The sequence below is a fragment of the Somniosus microcephalus genome, chromosome 12 (assembly GCF_052327205.1).
Source record: "Somniosus microcephalus isolate GS21.2 chromosome 12, FLI_Smic_1.0, whole genome shotgun sequence".
Classification (NCBI taxonomy): domain Eukaryota; kingdom Metazoa; phylum Chordata; class Chondrichthyes; order Squaliformes; family Somniosidae; genus Somniosus; species Somniosus microcephalus.
The window spans coordinates 140,616,263-140,636,687 of NC_140998.1; the positions used below are offsets into that span (position 1 = coordinate 140,616,263).

General features: G+C 45.6%; 1 protein-coding gene across 1 annotated transcript in view; it reads right to left on the reverse strand.

The window, feature by feature from the left end:
- LOC147109567 (signal-induced proliferation-associated 1-like protein 1) overlaps positions 1 to 20,425 on the reverse strand; it is a 407,870-nt gene that overhangs the window by 173,433 nt on the left and 214,012 nt on the right.

Here is a 20,425-nt window from a genome sequence, read left to right on the forward strand (position 1 = left end):
TGCACTGACGTGCTGGGCTCCGCCATCATTGAGCATGGGGAATTTAATGAAGCCTCCTCCTCCCGTTAATTATTTAATTATCCACCACCATTCACGGCTGGATGTGGCAGGACTACAGAACCGTGATCTGATCCGTTGGTTGTGGGATCGCTTATCTGACTATAGCATGCTGCTTCTGCTGTTTAGCATGCATGCAGTACTGTGTTGTAGCTTCACCAGGTTGGCACCTCATTTTTAGGTATGCCTGGTGCTGCTCCTGGCATGCTCTTCTACATTCCTTATTGAACCAGGGTTGGTCCTCCAGCTTGATGGTAATGGTAGAGAGTGAGGGATATGCCGGGCCATGAGGTTACAGATTGTGGCGGAGTACAATTCTACTGCTGTTGATGGCCCACGGTGCCTCATGGATGCAGAGTTGAGTTGCTAGACCTCTTCTGAATCTATCCCATTTAGCATGGTGGTAGTGCCACACAACACTTTGGAAGGTGCCCTCAGTGTGAAGACGGGACTTCATCTCCACAAGGACGGAGTGGTAGTCCCTCCTACCAATACTGTCATGGACAGATGCATCTGCGACATGTAGGTTGGTAAGGATGAGGCCAAGTAGGTTTTTCCCTTGGTTCTCACCGCCAGCTGCAGGCCCAGTCTGGCAGCTATGTCCATCAGGACTCAGCCACACTTGGTGATGGACATTAAAGTCCTCCACCCAGAGTACATTCTGTGCCCTTGCTACTCTCAGTGCTTCTTCCAAGTGGTGTTCAACATGGAGGAGTACGGATTCATCACCCGAGGGAGGTAATCAGCAGGAGGTGTCCTTGCCCATGTTTGACCTGATGCCATGAGACTTCATGGGGTCCGGAGTTAATGTTGAGGACTCCCAGGGCCACTCCCTCCCGGCTGTATACCACTGTGCCACCATCTCTGGTGGGTGTGTCCTGCTGCTGGGTCAGGACATACCCAGGGATGGTGATGGAAGAGCCTGGGATGTTGGCTGAAAGTTATGATTCTGTGAGTATGACTGTCAGGCTGTTGCTTGACTAGTCTATGGGATAGCGCTCCTAATTTTGACACAAGTCCCCTGATGTTAGTGAGGAGAACTTTGCAGGGTCGACTGGGCTGGGTGTGCCTTTGTCATGTCCAAATCCGGTGCCTAGGTCAATGTCGGGTGGTCTGTCTGGTTTGATTATTCTTAGTTTTTCGTAGCAGTTTTGATACAACTGAGTGGCTTGCTCAGCCATTTCACAGGGCAGTTAAGAATCAACCACATTGCTGTGGGTCTGGAGTCACATGCGGGCCAGTGCAAGGATGGCAGATTTCCTTCCCTAAAGTTTATTAGTGAACCAGATGGTTTTTTTTTAATGACAATCCCATAGTTCCATGGTCACCATTACTGCCTCTTTCTCTCCACGTTGTCTCTCTCCCTCCCCCACCCCTCCCTCTTCTTTCTTTTCTTCTTGCACAGCTCCCAGTGAGGAGGGGGGGGGGGGGGGGAAGGGAGAAAGAGACTGGGAATTGGGGGGGGGGGGGGTGGCGGAGAATATCCACTTTTTTGATGCGGTAACAGAGAGGGTTGATGAGGGCAATGCGGTTGACGTGGTGTACATGGTCTTCCAAAAGGCATTTGATAAAGCCACATAATAGGCTTGCAAGCAAAGTTGAAGCCCATGGAATAAAAGGGACAGTGACAGCATGGATACGAAATTGGCTAAGTGACAAGAAACAGAGAGCAGTGGTGAACGGTTGTTTTGCAGACTGGAGGAAGGTACACAGTGGTGTTCCCCAGGGGTCGGTGCTAGGACCACTGCTTTTCTTGATATATACTAATGACTTAGACTTGGGTGTACAGGGCACTATTTCAAAATTTGCAGATGACATAAAACTTGGAAGTATAGTGAACAGTGAGGAGGATAGTGATAGACTTCAAGAAGGCAGACAGGCTGGTGGAATGGGCAGACGAAGTTTAATGCAGAAAAGTATGAAGTGATACATTTTGATAGGAAGAACGAGGAGAGGAAATATAAACTAAAGGGTACAATCCTAAAGGGGGTGCATAAACAGAGACCTGGGGGTATATGTGCACAAATCACTGAAAGTGGCAGGGCAGGTTGAGAAAGTGGTTAAAAGAGCATAAGATACTGGGCTTCATAAATAGAGGCATAGAGTACAAAAGCAAGGAAGTTATGATGAACCTTTATAAAACACTGGTTTGGCCTCAACTGGAGAATTGTGTCCAATTCTGGACACCGCACTTTAGGAAGAATATGAAGGCCTTAGAGAAGGTAACTGGTTCCAGGGATGAGGGACTTCAGTTACATGGGCAGACTAGAGAAGCTGGGGTTTTTCTCCTAAGAGCAGAGAAGACTGAGAGGAGATTTCATAGAGGTGTTCAACATCATGACGGGTCTAGACAGAGTAGAGAGAAACTGTTCCCATTGGTGGAAGGGTCGAGAACCAGAGGACACAGATTTAAGGTGATTGGCAGAAGAACCAAAGGCAACATGAGGAAAAACTTTTTCATGCAACGAGTGGTTAGGGTCTGGAATGCACTGCCTGAAAGGGTGGTCGAGGCAGACTCAATCGTGGATTTCAGAAGGGAATTGGATAAGTACTAAAAAGAAAAAAAAAATGTAGGGCTATGGGTAAAGGGCGGGGGGGTGGAACTAGCTGAACTGCAGAGATTCGGCACGGGCTTGACGGGCCAAATGATCACTTTCTGTGGGGGGGGGGGGGGGGAGAGGGGTGGTGAAGAGAGCGCGCGGGGGGGGGGAAAGGGGGGGAAGGGGGGCAAGGGGGGGGGGAAGGGGGGCAAGGGGCGGGAAGGGGGCGCGGGGGGGGGGGAAGGGGGCGCGGGGGGGGAAGGGGGGCGCGGGGGGGAAGGGGGGCGCGGGGGGGAAGGGGGGCGCGGGGGGGGAAGGGGGGCGCGGGGGGGGGAAGGGGGGCGCGGGGGGGGGGGGAAGGGGGGCGCGGGGGCGGGCGCCGGGGGGGGCCGCGGCGCGGGAAGGGGGGGGAAGGGGGGGGCGGGGGGGAAGCGGGGCGCGGGGAAGGGCGGGGGAAGGGGGGAAGGGGGGGGGGGGAAGGGGGGCGCGGGGGGGGGGGAAGGGGGGCGCGGGGGGGGGGGGGGGCGCGGGGGGGAAGGGGGGCGCGGGGCGAGGGGCGAGGGCCGAGCGGGGCGGCAGAGTAGGAGAGTGGGGGAAAAGGGACTGGGAAGAGTAGGAAAGGAGAGTGGGAGGAGAGAAAATGGCAAGTGGAAAGAGAGTAAAACCCTGCGACTGAAATTACTTTTTTTTTATATAAATACAGTACACTTTTCTACTTATGTCCTGGGCCAATATTTATCTCTCAATCAACATCACTAAAACTGATTATCTGGGCATTATCACATTGCTGTTTGTGGGAGCTTGCTGTGCACAAATTGGCTGCTGCATTTCCTACATTACAACAGTGACTACACTTCAACAAGTACTTCCTTGGCTTTTAAGTGCTTTGGGATGTCCTGTGGTGGTAAAAAGGTGCTATATAAATGCAAATCTTACTTTTAATCGGTTTTCAAACTCGAATCTGCCAAGTTGATATTTGTTGACTTACGAGCGTATTATTTCTATTGCCATCTGAAAGACACATTTTATAAGAGCCGAAAAATAAAAGCTTCTAAAAAGTTAAAATTGCTGGTTCCAGTCCAATATTCTAAAATATTGAGATGCAAATGAGAATTCCACTTGAAATATTCAGTCACTCAAGTTAGAAATAGTGAGAGCTAACTGTAAAACACCAGCACAGCATAAGTAGCGTGAAGCAATCTTGCCCGTCGGGTAACGAGAGTCAAAAATCATTCCAGCTTTTTGCAGTAAGTGAACTTTGTTGAAAGAGTGAACAAATACAAAGTAATTAAGTGACCTGCAGGCCTACACAGGCCATGCTTGTAATCAGACCTGTGACTGCTGGGCAATGTGAAGGTTAATCGGCATTTGCCCCAAGGAATACTCTGCTGACAAAACACTGATTTCCGGCACCACAACACTGCTGGCTGATCTAATGAACTTGCCCTTTTACACTGTTAAATCCAGTAAGTGAATACTTTTAATTTTGCACACATGGGGCTGGGGAGAAAAAGAGAACAGGAATGAGAGATCATGCCTACCTAATCAAAATGGTTTTTAGGTTACGGACACGTCATGTTTAAGGGGGTCACAAATAGAAAATTAACATCTCACATAACTGTGTTTAAGAGGCTGGGTATTCTGCGGCGAGTGTCTCACCTCCTGACTCCCCAAAGCCTTTCCACCATCTGCAAGGCACAAATAAGGAGCGAGTGTGATGGAATACTCTCCACTTGCCTGGATGAGTGTAGCTCCAACAACACTCAAGAAGCTCAACACCATCCAGGACAAAGCAGCCTGCTTGATTGGCACCCCATTCACCACCTTAAATATTCACTCCTTCCACCACCGGTGTACCGTGGCTGCAGTGTGTACCATCTACAAGATGCACTGCAGCAACTCGCCATGGCTTCTTCGGCAGCACCTCCCAAACCTGCCACCTCTTCCACCTAGAAGGACAAGGGCAGCAGGCGCATGGGAACACCACCACCTCCAAGTTCCCCTCCAAGTCACACACCATCCTGACTTGGAAGTATATCGCCGACCCTTCATCGTCGCTGGGTCAAAATCCTGGAACTCCCTCCCTAACAGCACTGTGGGAGTACCTTCACCACACGGACTGCAGCGGTTCAAGAAGGCAGCTCACCACCACCTTCTCAAGGGCAATTAGGGATGGGCAATAAATGTTGGCCTTGCCAGCAACGCACTGATCGCATAAACTAATTTTTAAAAAGCTATTTGATTAGCTATTGAGTGCTGAAGAGCTTGCTTTTGGGTCAGGGGAGAGCACAAGCAAAAGAATGGAAATAAAATGAACCAGGAAAATCTCATCTGCATCCCATCATTCTCTAGGCCAGTATTCGACACTTTTTCTCAAAATCATGGTGCCGAGCAACATTTGGTTCAAGGACACAATCCAATAGCAAAATATTTCAGATTTCCAGCATCCGCAGTAACAACAAAACACTCAGCAGGTTAGGCAGCATCGAGGAGAGAGAGAAACAAAGTTAACGAAGGGTTTGACCCGAAACGTTGACTGTTTCTCTCTCCTCGATGCTGCCTGACCTGCTGAGTGTTTCCAGCACTTTGTTATTATTTGGTTCAAGGGGTTGCTCTCGGGAACGCTCACACACACCATGCCACGAAGCACCAGCTTCTTTTGCAGCTGTTGGTCAGGCAGCGGATAAAATAAGGAATTCAGGAAGAATTTAGCCCAGGATAAGATTCCTGTTTCTCAACCCTATCCAGCGATTTCTACTGGAAAGCATTTGTGAGGCCACGATGACCCACCAGAGTCAAACAGTTGGGGAAACTATTAAACCACGGGGCTGAGCATGATCTAGCCTCAGAAATGAACTAGACGGCTCCTGCATCTGTGACAGGAGCAAAAGCCCATAAGGTAGGAGAGCAGAAAAGGAGGGGGGGCGGGTAAAGAGGAGAAAGTGGGCTGATCGGAGCATGATCCAAGCTTTTTAAGTTGGGGGGGGTGGGGAAAGAGAGTGAAGGGCGACATATCTGAAATTTAAAAAAAGCTACAGGTTTATGAAACAAATGACTGTTGTTCTAGTACTCTCACTATCAAATGTTAATATTGCTGTACCTCTGACAGATGAGCTGTATTGAGCAGATGCAGCAGTATAATTCCCACAACACACCATTAGGCGACAAATCTCCATTTGCTACCAGAATCTCGCAATCTTGCATTAAAAAGTTCCTGAGCAGATCTAAGCAATGATCAATCATTTGCCTGAAGTATCACTGGCACTTTCTTTAATACATAGATCAACAACATTTTAAAGTGATCCAAGAATCGCTGCAGTAAATCATCACAAAGGACAATCCAACTGTGGTTCAAAACCCACAGCACATGGATACAAAACTTGCACTACCTGTAGGATTTTTAACTGCTTTCATATTCAGTAGAGCCAACGGTGTAATCTCCAATGCCACTCAGAAGTATGTGTTTATTGTGGTTTCTGAGCATCAATGTTAGCACTCAACTTCCTCCAGTGCGGTAAGACCGCAAACAGAAGTAGTTTGCGAGTGTGGTCTCATTTTTAAGTCAGCAAATACATATACAATATACAAGGGGTAGCTTGTTAGTCTCGAGGCAAGTTGTTTGAACATAGCACCACAATTAACAATTTCCACAGCATCTGCACCCCGTTTTTCTTGGAGATTTTCTCTGCACCATAGCTGCATACAAACAACAAACCCACGATTCCCCAACTAGTGGTGCAGACAGCTCACCTGGAGATCTTGGCTGAAGATTGCCCACATGCACTAGTTGTACTCATGGCTCACTGCTCCTCAGTCAAGTATGTCAACGCATCGACTGCACAAGCTCAAAATAAATTTACTATTTTCAAATCAAATACAGGGAATTTAGCCTTTTATGTGGGGCAGAGTTGTTATATTTTTGGATTTTGACGCAATGTTTTTTATCAGGTTCAATCAATGTTCCAGACCACGCCTGTAGGCAAGCTCTTGCTCTCTTTATTACCAGGACTGTGTCTTTGTCTGCCCCATCTGGACAGGTCAGGTCATCTGTAATGAGTCCAAGAATCGAGCAGAAAACCCTATATATCGAATATACTATATTCCAGCTACTTGGATGATCTTCCTCGACTTAAGGTCGTAGAATGAACACTTCCCTAGAGCGCGGCTTAGGCTATAATTAACCAGTACAATAGCAAAATACTGCGGATGCTGGAAATCTGAAATAACAGAAAATGCTGGAAACACTCAGCAGGCCAGGCAGCATCCGTGGAGAGAGAGAGACAGAGTTAACGTTTCAGGTCTGGGACCCTTCATCAGTTCAGTACTCAGTTGCTTTCTTATCTACTAGTGGGAAAGGGTTTGCTCACAGTACTTTTGCTGAGAGTTTACTTTCTACACTTTGGAGATTTTCTGAATCACATCAGGATGGGTGGCGCCTCGGGCAAGGAGCAATATGGCCAGCACCAGCAGCAGCATCCTGCTGTTGACGGACCTGCAGCTGAGCAGGAGGTACTACCCGCGACACATGGCGTACAGGCAGAGGCCGAGTTTCCTTGACGTGTCGCAACAGCAGTGCTTCAAGAGGCTCCCGGGTTGTTGCGTCAGGTGGTGGTAGACATCTGCAGTCTCCTAGAAGATGACCTGCTGGCTGCTGGACCTGGTGGCCACACGTTACCCGTGGCTGTCAAAGTGACCACCGCCCTCAACTTTTTAGCCTCTGGATCCTTTCAAGGGCCTGCCGGAGACATATCCAGGATCTCCCAGTCAGCACCAACAAATGCATAGGACACGTGACTGATGTAATTGCTGTCCCTAACAAGCAACCTATGAATTTTGCCTGCAATGAAGCCAGTCAGAATTAGTGGGCGCTCGGGTTTGTGGCTCTGGCTGGCTTCCCACAGGTGCAGGGCGCCATCGGCTGCACACGTGGTAATCAGCGCACCCCCAAATCAACCTGCAGTATTCGTGAACCGCAAGGGCTTCCACTCCATCAATGTGCAGCTGGTGTGTAACCACAAAAGATATTTATGCAGGTGTGTACGCAAGATTCCCAAAGAGCTACCATGATGCCTTTGCCCTGCTGCAGTCCAAGCTTCCCGATATCTTTGAATCTGCAAGCACACAAGAGTTGGCTGCTAGAAGACAAGGGATACCCACTTCAAACTTGGCTGAAGACACCTGTCAGAAACTTGACTAATGAAACCCAACAGTGCTACAATGAATGCCATATGACCACCAGATGTCTGATCGAATAAGCCATCAGCATGCTGAAGATGCGCTTCAGGTGCCTAGACAGATCTGGAGGCTCCCTTCAGTATGTACCAGCCAGGGTCTTCAAAATGGTTGAGGTGTGCTGCGCTCTGCACAACACTGTGCAGTAGCGAGGTTTGGGCCTGCAAGAGGAACAAGGTGCAAAGCGCAGATCCTCTTTGGACAATTTTGAAGAGGAGGAGAAGGAAGATGAAAGTGATGAGGGCAATCCAGCACCAGCTGCTCACAATGCTGCCCAGGATGCTCTATATTAATGCAAAGTTCCCGTGGGTTGCACCAGTGGGCCGATCAGAAACATATGCAACGGTCACTCTTCCCACCCTCCCAATGCCACTGACACAAAGCAGTCCTGCAAACAACCAACCTCCCTTGCACATCCCCCACATTGGTCCCCATCAATTCATGTCCCCCCAATCATCAAGCAAGTTAAAAGGTGACTCGTTACCTAGCAACCAAATATGGGCAAGACGGAAAAGTGGTGCAAACTAAGAAAGCGTGTGTGATTTTACTGAAGAGGGGAAAGTTCACAACATTACACCTCATCTTTTGTTTCTTAACTTGTCCCATTACCATCTCCTTTTGCCTTGCACCATCATCCCTTTTGTCTTTTAATCTCTCCTGCCTTCCATCCCATCACAGATTTTTCCTCCCCTCTTTCCTTTCCCTGCCCCACACTTGCTTAAAAATCTGTTACTTCTCCAACTTTTTCCAGTTCTGACGATGGGTCATCGACATGAAACGTTAACTCTGTTTCTCTCGCCACGATGCTGCCTGACCTGCTGAGTCTTTCCAACATTTTCTCATACACCTTTGTGCAACTACAAAGCTTTACTCTTTTTCCTACCGCTCCTACGCGGTGCAACCCCTGTAGCTTCAGCAGAGGTGGAGGCAGGTTGCTCAAATGCCTGCTCTAACTGCGGAGATATTTTTGGCCGACGACCTCTGGGTTTTGGAGCCTGTGCGGGCCCAGCCAAAGACTGCTCTACTTGCACCTGTGCAGGGGCAGACTCGGCCATCGGCACACGTGACAGCATGTCGGGTACTGACTGGCGGGGTGGGGGTGGGGGTGGGGGGGGAGAAAAAAGTAGAAGCACTTTGAGTGGAGTCCCCACTTCCATATCCCCTTTCGCCATCATCTCTCTCATGGGGCAGCAGCACTTTACTGCTACCACTCTGCAGGAGAACACTTGGTACAGATCAGTGGGGCGCTGAAAGACCAAGGCATCTGTCATCCTATTGAAGGCGGCGGACATGTTGGCATACAAAGTGTGCCTGGACTCATGTGATTGGAGCGTTTGATGTTCCACGGAGCTGGCCACTCTATCCACACAAGACGACATCATCGCAATGCCCTGTGACATCATCCCACTCATGCTCGAGGCAGACTGCTCCATTTTCTCCGCAATCATGTTGAGTATGCTTGGAAGGCCCGTCAGTACATCGCACATTCTCTGTTGCTCCTCAACGATTATCCTTTTCATCGACAGCCCCTGAGGTACTGAGGAAATCTACATGATATAAGGGGTTAATTTCAAGTGCTTGCTGGGTAAAAGTTTTCAGACTTGACACAGGTAAAGAGTTGATGTGTAACTAGAGCTATTGCACGTACCTGGATTACAGCCAAGAACAGATGTCTGCCCACCTAATGAGAATGTAGAAGTGAAACAATGGGTTTCGTTTGAAGTACCCAGTGACCTAATAACTTGTTAGACCTAGTCTCCAGATACATGATTAAGATTAAGGAGGACCTCCGGTTACACGATTCATATCCTGTTATATCTTAACCGTTGACTTGTGTCCAGGATCCTTCTGTCAATATGTCATAAGACCTAATGATTAATCTAAAATGTATCCTGATTGAGGAACAAAGGAATGTCAATTAAACTCGTTTGTTACACTGTATAAATATGGAACGCTTACGCTGTATCATTGGAATAGTAGCCTCACCCCTTGAGTGGAGGTACTGATTCCCCTTGCAAGTTAAATAAAAGGCCTGTCCGTCTGACGAATCCAAGAGTGTATTGAGTCATTACCCAGAGCTAAGAAGTAAGGCACTTCAACAGTACAACATCTATGTCCAGCTGAGCAGAGCTTGGAGAGGGCTGTAGCCGCGGACACTGCCCTCCACAGCTATGCCTGCCACCATCATCTTCTCTTGCTCACTTTTGAAGTGTGAGAGTCACCAGTTGAAAACTCAACTATCTGTCTAACTGGTCCCACCAAAGTGAGAGTATCTGAGCTGCTACATGGTAAGCATGAGTCCTGTGACAGTGCACCCTCAGAAGGAATCAGCTCCTCTGAGGATTCATTGTTGGCGAGCTCCATGGACTCCTGCTGCACGCATGAAGGCCCTGGCGGAGTGAGAAGAAATGAATTAGTACTGGCACGATAAGTATGTTGCAATTTATTATGACGATGATCATATTTCACTCGCTGTTGAAATAAAGTTAACATAACTGAGTGTTGTATGACATGTGAGTCACTGATATTTATTTGCGTCACCAGGTAGCTGGGAGGTCCCCATCTCTGATGGATAAGGACGCCGAAATGCCACTCATCTCCAGCGCTTCCTCCGCTGAAGTTGTTAGCTGGGAAACCTGTGCAGGACTACCTCTGGTTCTCTCCCCGGTATTTTGCACTCTCTTCTGCAACAGGGGAAAGTACAGACCCATGAGTGACTGCAATGACATGTGCTCACACGATGGATGCAGTGCATTTGGTAAGGGTGACTAGCAGGGAGAGGCATGAAATTGCATAAGGATGAGAGTGAGTGGCCAGTGGTGGATGGATAGATGGGGATGTGAGGAAGTGCATAAAAAGAGAAGGGTGTGTGCAGTTGCAAGGTAAGTGGGTGTGAGGAGTGATGTGATGGAGTAGGTTTGACAAGGCAGAGTGAGGGGATGCGCAGAGCAGGATGTAGATGAATGTGCAACTGTTCTCACCTTTCCTGACCTGGTTAAGTCATTAAAGCGCTTCCTGCACTGAATCCAGGAGCATGGCTCAATGCTCCTGCTGCTGAACTCCTGGGCCACCTCCAGCCACGCTGTCTTTGTGGCAGCAACAGGTGTCTTCCTCCCATTGCTGGGGAAGCGCATCGCTCCAGCTCCTCACAGCTCCCAGCAGTACATCAAGGAAGGCGTATTTGAAGCAGGGCATAGCCTTTGAGCATCCCGAATCCACTGCCAAGCCTAGTCTTCTCTTGCGTCAAACTCCAAATTCCATCTTTGGATACTCAAGTTGAGATGGTGACATGTGGGTCCTCATCACGCCCGCTGCCATGCAATCGACGCCAAACCCGGAAGTAAAATGACAATGAGCTGACTGCGTTAAAGTGACAGATGTCCTTTCGGGTTTCCCCTCGCGCTATCGGACCACCCCACCCCACCCAATGAGTCTCCGAGTTAATAACGAGGCCACTGTCCCTGAATATCAACTTTTACTCGTTACTGACCAGAGTTTCTCGGACCTATTTATTTAGTTCTCGCAGATGGCTTCAGACAGACTACTCCATTTTAACAAACAGTGGAGAATATTTTTTTTTTTGTAATGACAGACAATTTTAAATACGCCTCCAACTTAAAAAAAGAGATTGCCAATTAAACATATATAAAACTCACAAGATGTGTATTTGAATTCAGTGGTGGGACACCTACTTCAGACACATCTATGCGCTGGGGCTGTGATTATTTTAGCAAGCGGATACATCTTGTGTGTGTGAATCTGGTTTCTAACCCATATATACTGACAGCAAGAAAGGCGGCATTACTATCAAACAATATAGATAAAAATTCTCTTTTTTGTCACAGGGTTCAGAAGAAATCAAGATTTACACAATTTCTGAAGCATTTAATTCTCAAAGTTAAGCGCAAATTTTCAACAACTAACATTTCTATAGCACATTTAACATCGTAAAACATGCCAAGCACTTCACAGGAGCGTTATCAAACAAAATTCGACACTGAGCCACATAAGGAGATATTAGAACATGTGGCCAAAAGCTTGTTCAGAGGTAGGTTTTAAGGAGCATCTTAAATGAGGAGAGGCGGAGAGAGGGAACTCCAGAGCTTAGGGCCTAACAATGGTATGGATGAAGGTTTCAGCAGCAGATGAGCTGAGGCAGGGACGGAGATGGGCGAATGTTACGGAGGTGGAAATAGGCCGTCTTGAAGAGGAGGATATGGTGTCGGAAGCTCAGCTCAGGGTTGAATAGGGTGCGGAGGCTGCGAACAGTCTGGTCCAGCCTCAGACAGTGGCCAGGGAGAGGAATGGAATCAATGGCTAGGGAATGGAGTTAGTGGCAGGGGCCAAAAACAATGGCTTCGGTCTTCCCAATATTTAATTGGAGGAAATTTCTATTCATCCAATTCTGGATGTCAGACAAGCGGTGTGAAAAATCCTAGGCAGTGGAGGGTCAACCACCATTCTCTTGATTTAAGCACTTCAAAACAACAAGAATTAGGAAATTGGCTCAATGTAAAGAACAATCTTGGACAATACTGCCTAGTCTGCCCTCACAATTCCCGTTTCCTGACCCAGGCACCTCTCCTCCCACTTTCCCAATCCTAGGTAAGGGTTTCCAACTCCAGCCCAGTGATTCTCGGCTATCTCATCAGAACCAGTGCAACTTTATGGTTGTACTTTCAATCCCACGAGCAACAAAGATATGAACCTGTAAAATTCATCCTGTTACATTCCCCGATTCGCCTAGCACTACCCCCATCTCTAACCTAATGCTGCTTTGTCCCGAATACGGACCCGTGCTGCACATCAAACGCGCAAATTCCTGGTCTCACAATTGCCCCGAGAGGTCAGTAATTTCCACCCATAGCTTCCAGTAGAAGTTCAATTATTGCAACAGTAGAAACATCAGTTAGGAGACAGGAGCAGCAGTGAGGGACAAATCAAAGAGTGCTAGTGTAAGCGGCAGGAAAGAAAGACAAGAGTGCCTCTGTGGAGTGGAGGGGCAGGAGCAGGACGACGGAAGGGAGGGGAAAAGGGAGAAGAGCGTGTCACTGTGGCTATTATATAAACGCAGTGCCAATAGCTGCCTATAATTTCTTAGCAAGAAATTAGAAAATCCCTGCAATTTCTCCTTTTTTCCCCCCTCCGAAATCTACTAGTTGCCCTGCTCAGGGACTTTGCTACTAAAATAAATGAGAACTGTTCCACTCTGATCAGCCCAGAAAAAAATTATTTTCAAATAACTTTCAAAGGACTTGTACTGGATTAAAATGAGACCACTAACTCCAGCTTGCGACATGTTTGCAAGACACTGACACAATTTTAGTCAAGGACCACCACAGAAAACGTCTCTGCAGGTACCTTAAAAAAAACATTTTATGCAACAAAGAAACAAACATTTAGGGGAGTGGGTAGATTCATTTTAATGACCAGCAAGTCCCATTTAAAAAGAAATATGCAGAGTGGAGTAGCTTCTAATGGCTCCTTTAAAATTACACAGCTGCCATATAAATGAGAAAATGCTGCTGCCTGAAGAGACACCAAGAACCATGTAAACAGGTGGTCTTCCCTGGCACCTCCAGGGGCAATAAACAGGAAATGGTGCTGCCAGTGACACATTTTATTATAGCTGGCTTTTACAAGCCTTCCCCAGCTCAAAGTGAAATTGCCAACCATGGCTTTCAAGCAATTTTGCAGGAACCCTTATTTGCCACTAGTGCTATGGAATCCATCCCAAAGTGGAGTCTCATTAGGACTAAATCGGCTCCAAGATGATATTCTTGCAGATAAAAGATTGAAACCTAGACCATGCGCCACACACAAGTCTATAATGTGGAGCCAGCCAGGTCTGCAGTACTCCAAGGCACAGTTGATGATTGACCAGCCAACTTGGCCCATTAATAGAACCTGAAGGAGTAGAACTGTCACTGGGGCTGCGATTGTTCCCACTCAACTCCAGATAAACCTGCAATGCAATGCCTAATGAGTGGATGGTCCTAACTGGACAAGCACTGGTGTTCCATGCAGATAAGTTGCATGAACTCCAGCAATACCCACGCGCATGTTTGGGGTCCCCAAGCCGTAGATTTGACAACGAGCTGCTAATGGATTTAGGTAAGTGAGACTTGTCTTTATGGAGATAGTGTGAGCCCTCTAGATCTGGCAAACAGAAACTGTGAATTTCTCAGTACTTGATTTGAAAACTTTTTTTTTTTTTAAAGCACGGTGATGGTCTTTACGCAGCTGACCAAAAAAACTCCCACAATGTAAATTGGGCAGGCTCCATAGAACTTTAAAGAACTCGAAGGGCTGTAAATATTTCCTCTTTCTAGCCATTGTTTGTTGGTTTCTGAATGCTACTGTTTACTGTGGCATCATGTTGCATACCACAGATCAGACTCTCCTTCCTCTGAACAGCAACAAAACAAAAAGCACATCTGGTAAAACAACTGACCTGAAAGGAACCAAAACCAAATCATCCTACTTCTGGCATTACAAACATTCTCTTTCTAACTCGGGAACAGTGCAAGAACGAATGCTCAAGAAATACACCTGCTGACACCACCAATTCGAAGAAAGTGAATTACCATGTTCTCCTTGGTTCTGCTACCATGGGCTGGACCAGGTGATGACTACCAGATGCAATAAAGTCCCCTGACAACAGAAGATGGGGGCCAGATACCTGTGCCAGAAAGCATAACGACTAGCAAAATACCACAGTGCGGCAATAATACGTTTTGAAAAGGAGTTACAGAGGAATGAAGAACCCAATTCAGTGTACGCAAACCTCCCAGAGCTTTAACAAGACTTTTTGCCCTGAACTGTGACATTTCCCACTGTTTAGGTATAGCACTCACAGAGTGATGTTGTGAAGTTGCAGCTGTGTTAGTTTCCTGTTACTACCACCTCCACTACGGGTTCAACCTGGCTGTCCCATTGCCTAACAGATAACGATGAAACTAATTGCTGCCTTGCTCATTCAGAAACAAGGTGTCTGCAGTACTGTATAGAGCACTTCAAGTAACACTAGTTTTCAAAGCAATTAACTGCTTCATCCAGTTACCATAGTAATGGGCTGAGATCATTTTAAAAATATGCAGTTCAGAATTTCACTCACTGAAACTGTAAAAGGGAATGAGTCATTTGACAAAACAGTACAGCAAAAATAAGTGGAAACTACTGTATTTTTTTCTCCTTTCCGCCTTACTTTTCCTGCCACCACCTCAGCCTTGGCAATGCTTGATGTAGAAGCTAAATACAAACAGGACAAGGGATTTTAAAAACAATAAATACTGGAAATCTCAAATAAACACAGGAAAATAGTAAACAACAAGCAGGCCAAATAGCATCTTAGAAACACAACATATTGCTTCAGCTGTAATATCCAGTTTTTTCTATTTTTACAAAAAAAAATGGCCAAACCGTCCTCTCTTCAATTAGCAGAATCCTTGTTCCATCGTGGAAGTCCACCTGGGATCCCAATGGAAAATCACCCGTACACTCAAGCAAACAAGGCAGTCCTGACAGGAGAACTGGAAGTCCCTCCTTTGATCTTCCACCTTGTTACCACCCTTCCCCACATTTTCAAAAACTTCCTCAAAATCCTTCCAATGGTCTGTGCCTTGGCACCCCCTGCCCAGTTTTTCCTTTAATCCTCCTGCTCAGCATCTGCAGTTTTTCCTCCCAGATATAATTTTGAGGCGCCGGCTGTACATGAGAAGCCACACCGAGGCGTTAGCTGTTGCTGCTCTTAGTCTTCAGAAAGCACATCGGTTCTGAAAGAAACGTTCTCCTTTACATGCTGCACATTTCCAGCCTTTCTATTTTTATTACAAGCAAGGCAAGCCCTTTCAATGCCCATTCCATCTTTTACTTCCACCCCACTTAAAAAAATACTTCCCTCTCAGACAGTGACCCCAAATTTGCTGAAACAAACTGGCAGCCCTGGGACTAAAGAAACTGCCGACTACATGCAGCCGGCTGTTATAACCTGGGCCAGTCGAGAGTGCGTACATTTCAATCCTGGAAGAGGATGCCATCAAGGGAAACAACAGAATAATTACTATCTTCAACACAATTACCTACAAACCAAATTGGTACTGTGTTGATCCAATGTATTCTGTACCTGTCACTATATATGTCAGCAAGATTTGGTGCTTCTGACTAACCCCCCACCCAGGCTCTGGATCAGACAAGTTTAATCAAAGAGAATATATTTATTGAAAGATTGTGCTACCGGATACACCTGCAGATAGGCTAGAAGCAAGAGATCAAAGGAAATTAGATAAGAATAGTAAATGGGAAAGTTTAGGAAAAGTGTTTATTATTAATAATGAAAGAATCAGATCCCTATAAATGTTCAGAGATGTGAACGACGCTGACAGAACTTGGGCAATAGGTACGGATATGAAAATTGGTGGGAATAATTTTAGCAACCAAATGCCATTGAGATGGAAAGACTTTCCAAAACTTTCTGTTTGCTTAAGTGAACTTACGCTACTTGTTGCTTCTACAATATCATTTAACGTGAAGTTTGCACTAGTATCTGCGACATTCATTTCTTATAAAGCTCACAAGATTACATTAATGATCGTGCATCAAAAAAAGTCACGTAAAATGTCATTAAAACAATACCATCCAAGGTATAAAACAATACCATCCAAGGTATGAGATCACAAGTCAATATGGACATGTAAATGAGTGGGGTGATGAGGGAAGGAGGGGCTGTTTTTTCTGGGCACTATAATTTTAGCATGCTAGTTAACACGTTCCAACTTAAGTTCTTTTCAATGCAGCTGGTAACGCATTCGAAATAAACACGTCAATGTGTAAAAGTAGCTCAGACAGGAATACAAGGTTAACCACTTAATCCGCAGACAAAACTAAACCCAATTCCCTGGGACATCAAAAGGAGCCAAGAACTTGGACAAAATCCGGGCACATGACTGCACGCATCACTGATGCCTGGTATGAAAGAAATGTTGAAAGTGACACAAGAAACCGCTCATCAAGCCTGGTGAAAATCCAAAAAGGTGAAGTTATCCAAGTGGCACGCCACTTTCTAAATCAATGAACAAAACCAGTGGCCACACACAATAAACTGAGGAGACGACGACTTGTGCAAGTTGAGTGACAGAGTGAAACTTAATTTACTGCAATGTCACATTGCCTCTGACAAACATACAAACAAAAGGCTCACAAGAAAGTCTGGTCTCTGTTGATGGAAGGACAAATAGGATGTTTAGTTAAAGTATTTGAGGTAACAAGTGTTCAAGAATTAAATATCCTTCACTTCCTGTCCCCCCCCCCCCCGCGCCTTAAGTAGAGCAGGGAGAGCGATAAGGCAAGCTGAATTTTTGGGTGGGGCAGGGGGACAAGGAGCTGAAAAATGTACTCAAAATTTGTCCAAAGATAATTTGTCCAATATAATCTACAACGTAATCGGTTTAGGCTGATGGGTTTTAATCAGTTACTTGGAATCCTGTTTCTACTGGTGCATTGGCAAAACTTAACTGGAGTACAGTAGATCCAGTAACGCAGCAAGCAAAACAATATATGCCACACTATCAATAGTATGGTAACACAGGGGATGTGTGTTGGGGGTGGAGGTCATCCCAGGCTTCAGTTAGTAATATAGATCTATTCCTATGTTATTTGTTAAATTTTTCAATCTGTTCTAAGTTGCAGTGCTTTTCATGAGCACTGAATGTGGATATCACTCGCACACTCTCAATGCAATAAATACCGGCAATACTGGGTGGGGAAGAGAGAGAATAATCTTCAGTACTGGAGGAGGTGGGGTGGTATGAGCCTCCCCCCAATTGCCCACAGGGTAAATGCATCTTGTAGAGTAACACTGAAACCATAGAGATTATAAAGCATTACTGTACGTAGAATTTTACAGCACAAAAACAGGCCATTCGGCCCAACAGGTCTATGCCGGTCGGCATTTATGCTCCACACGAGCCTCCTCCCACTTTACTTCATCTCACCCTAACACATGTCTCATCCCATTAACATATCAAAGGCTCCAAATTCAATCCTGGGCTGTGCTGTTAGCTGTTCTCAGCTGGGAGGGTGCCACATTTGGTCATAACCTTGGATTAGGAATGAGAGTGGAGGGTGAAGAAAGTAGAACAATCATCCATTAATCCCAGTTGAGAGATGGATAGATAGACATACACACAGCCCGTTAACTAAGGATAGGGTCAGGCTGGGTGTGATGGTCGCCACCGATGACAAGCTCATCACTCACTATCTAGGCTCTTGCGTGAAGAATGGCCACAGAGACAAGGTACTAGAGGGCCCCCTGACTAGAAAATCTTACTCTCGCATGGTGAGACAAAAAAATGAAGCAAGAAGGACGGAAAAAAAAATTATAAAAGGAGAGGAGGGGTGCGATACGTTTGAGATTCATGGGAGGAGGAGATTATACGCCAAGCAACAGTACTCTTTTGGAGAAACTAACTATTCAAGTATGTAATACATTTAGAGCATTTATGAGGCACATTTAGGCACAGACTTGATTTATTCATGTTATGATCACATTCATAAAGAGGAATTTAGTGTACACTTCAAAATAAATCTTCCTTTAACAGAGGTTCTGCATTTAAAATATCACTCTATTTTATAGAAAATCTTAACAAAACAAATCATCTTGCCCTAAAAATGATCCAAGCATTTTCTGTTGACATTTTAAAAATTTATTTAGTAGAAGTACTTCACATTATCTTGGCACATTCCTTCCTGGTTTCTACAAAAATAACTTGTTTACTTACTGCCATCCACCCCTGCATTTCAACACCTCCCCCCAATATGTCCATTGGACCTTGTAAAAGAAGTACAGTATTGCTGAGGAATGTGTGTGTAGGTGTGAATAGGATTGCTTGCCAAATTTACAACACTGAAGAAATGTCAAATTCATTGACTTAACACACACACACACACACACACACACACACACACAGATTTCACGGACTAATTAAAACAGAGAATCCTACAAGTTCACACCAAGTCGCAGCATCTGGAAGGGTTGTCATGCTGTTTCGATGAAGGCTCCCACCTTTCTCTTTGAGATGCTGACTTTCCTGTTCTGTTGTGCATGTCTAGCATTTATGTTTTATGGGGGGGGGCGGGGAGAAGAGAAGGGGACAAACTGAAACAAAGACATACAAAGCAATCTAAAGGAGGGACACTATAAACTGAAAGAAATGAACTTCAAGTGATCAACCTCATCCAAACCCAGAGACTGGATTACTGCTTTGCAATCACTAAACTCATTTTATGGGATGGTTCAGTTTAGTTTTGTGTCTGTCTGTTATTGTGCTGACATTAGCTGTTAATGTGGATGAGAACAAAGCGTTATATATTGATGCAGGATGAAAAAGCACTGAAGGATGAATAACTGACGTTCCAACTGCAAGTTTATCAGCGATTTGCAGTGAACTGTATTATTTGTTTAAAAGTTCCATAAATATGCAGGTTATCCAATGATTCTGTACCTCTAGCATGGTCTTCAGAAGGAAGTGCACAGAGGATTATACACCCACAGAAGGAAACAGCCCACACATGCTATCCTGATGCAGTGAAACATGCTTATAGCGAACCTGGATACAGAGTTATAATCCTCTGTGCACTTCCTTCTGAAGACAATGCTAGAGGTACAGAATCATTGGATAACCTGCATTTTTATGGAACTTTTAAACAAATAATACAGTTCACTGCAAATCGCTGATAAACTTGCAGTTGGAACCTCAATTATTCATCCTGCAGCAACATTCTAATATGCTAACTCTCTGTCCACTATATTAATGACATAACAGAAGGCACTACTGTCTACTTAGTTCAACTGAGTGCTAATCTTCCATTGTTTATCGCATAAGGAGCAGAGAAATATGCCCACAGATCAATGGAGCCAGTGCCTTCAATCATAAAGCACTCACTAGCGCTGTATGCGGACTGAATTAATTACTCTTCTTAATAGCATCCATTCATCCAAGTTCAGCTACAGGAAACCACTAGTCTCTGGACTGTGATCTTTTTGGGAAACAGTCACTTCCAGGTCAGACTCAATACCCTGAATGAGCAATGCATCACATTCTCCAAATCTGACCTTACTTTTTGTCTTCTAAATCAGTGCCCCTATAGATCAATTTAAAGACATTTTTACACAATGACTCAATCGGTCTTTGTTGACTGCACTCCATAGCATGAACAAGTCTGACTCTCATCATAGACCCATGAAAATGGGAGCATCTTATTAGGACATGGGAGCTGATTTTAGTAATGTAAACAAATGTACTTTCTGTGGGACACAAAGACACTTAGCCTGAATAAAAACAACGGCTGAATAAAACTGATCTGTCGCTTCACTGTAATTGAACTTGAAGCTGCTGCTTTCTGCCTCACTAAAATGTTGATCGGTAATGGTCAACCTGGGCACATTACAACTCTGGGCAACCGGTCCCAGACCACACACACACACACACACACACACACACACACCACTCTCTCTCTGCAGGAACAATATACTCTGCTAAAAGGAAAGAACAAACTAAACACTAATAAGACTCCATGGATGAATAAAGCCATAAGGG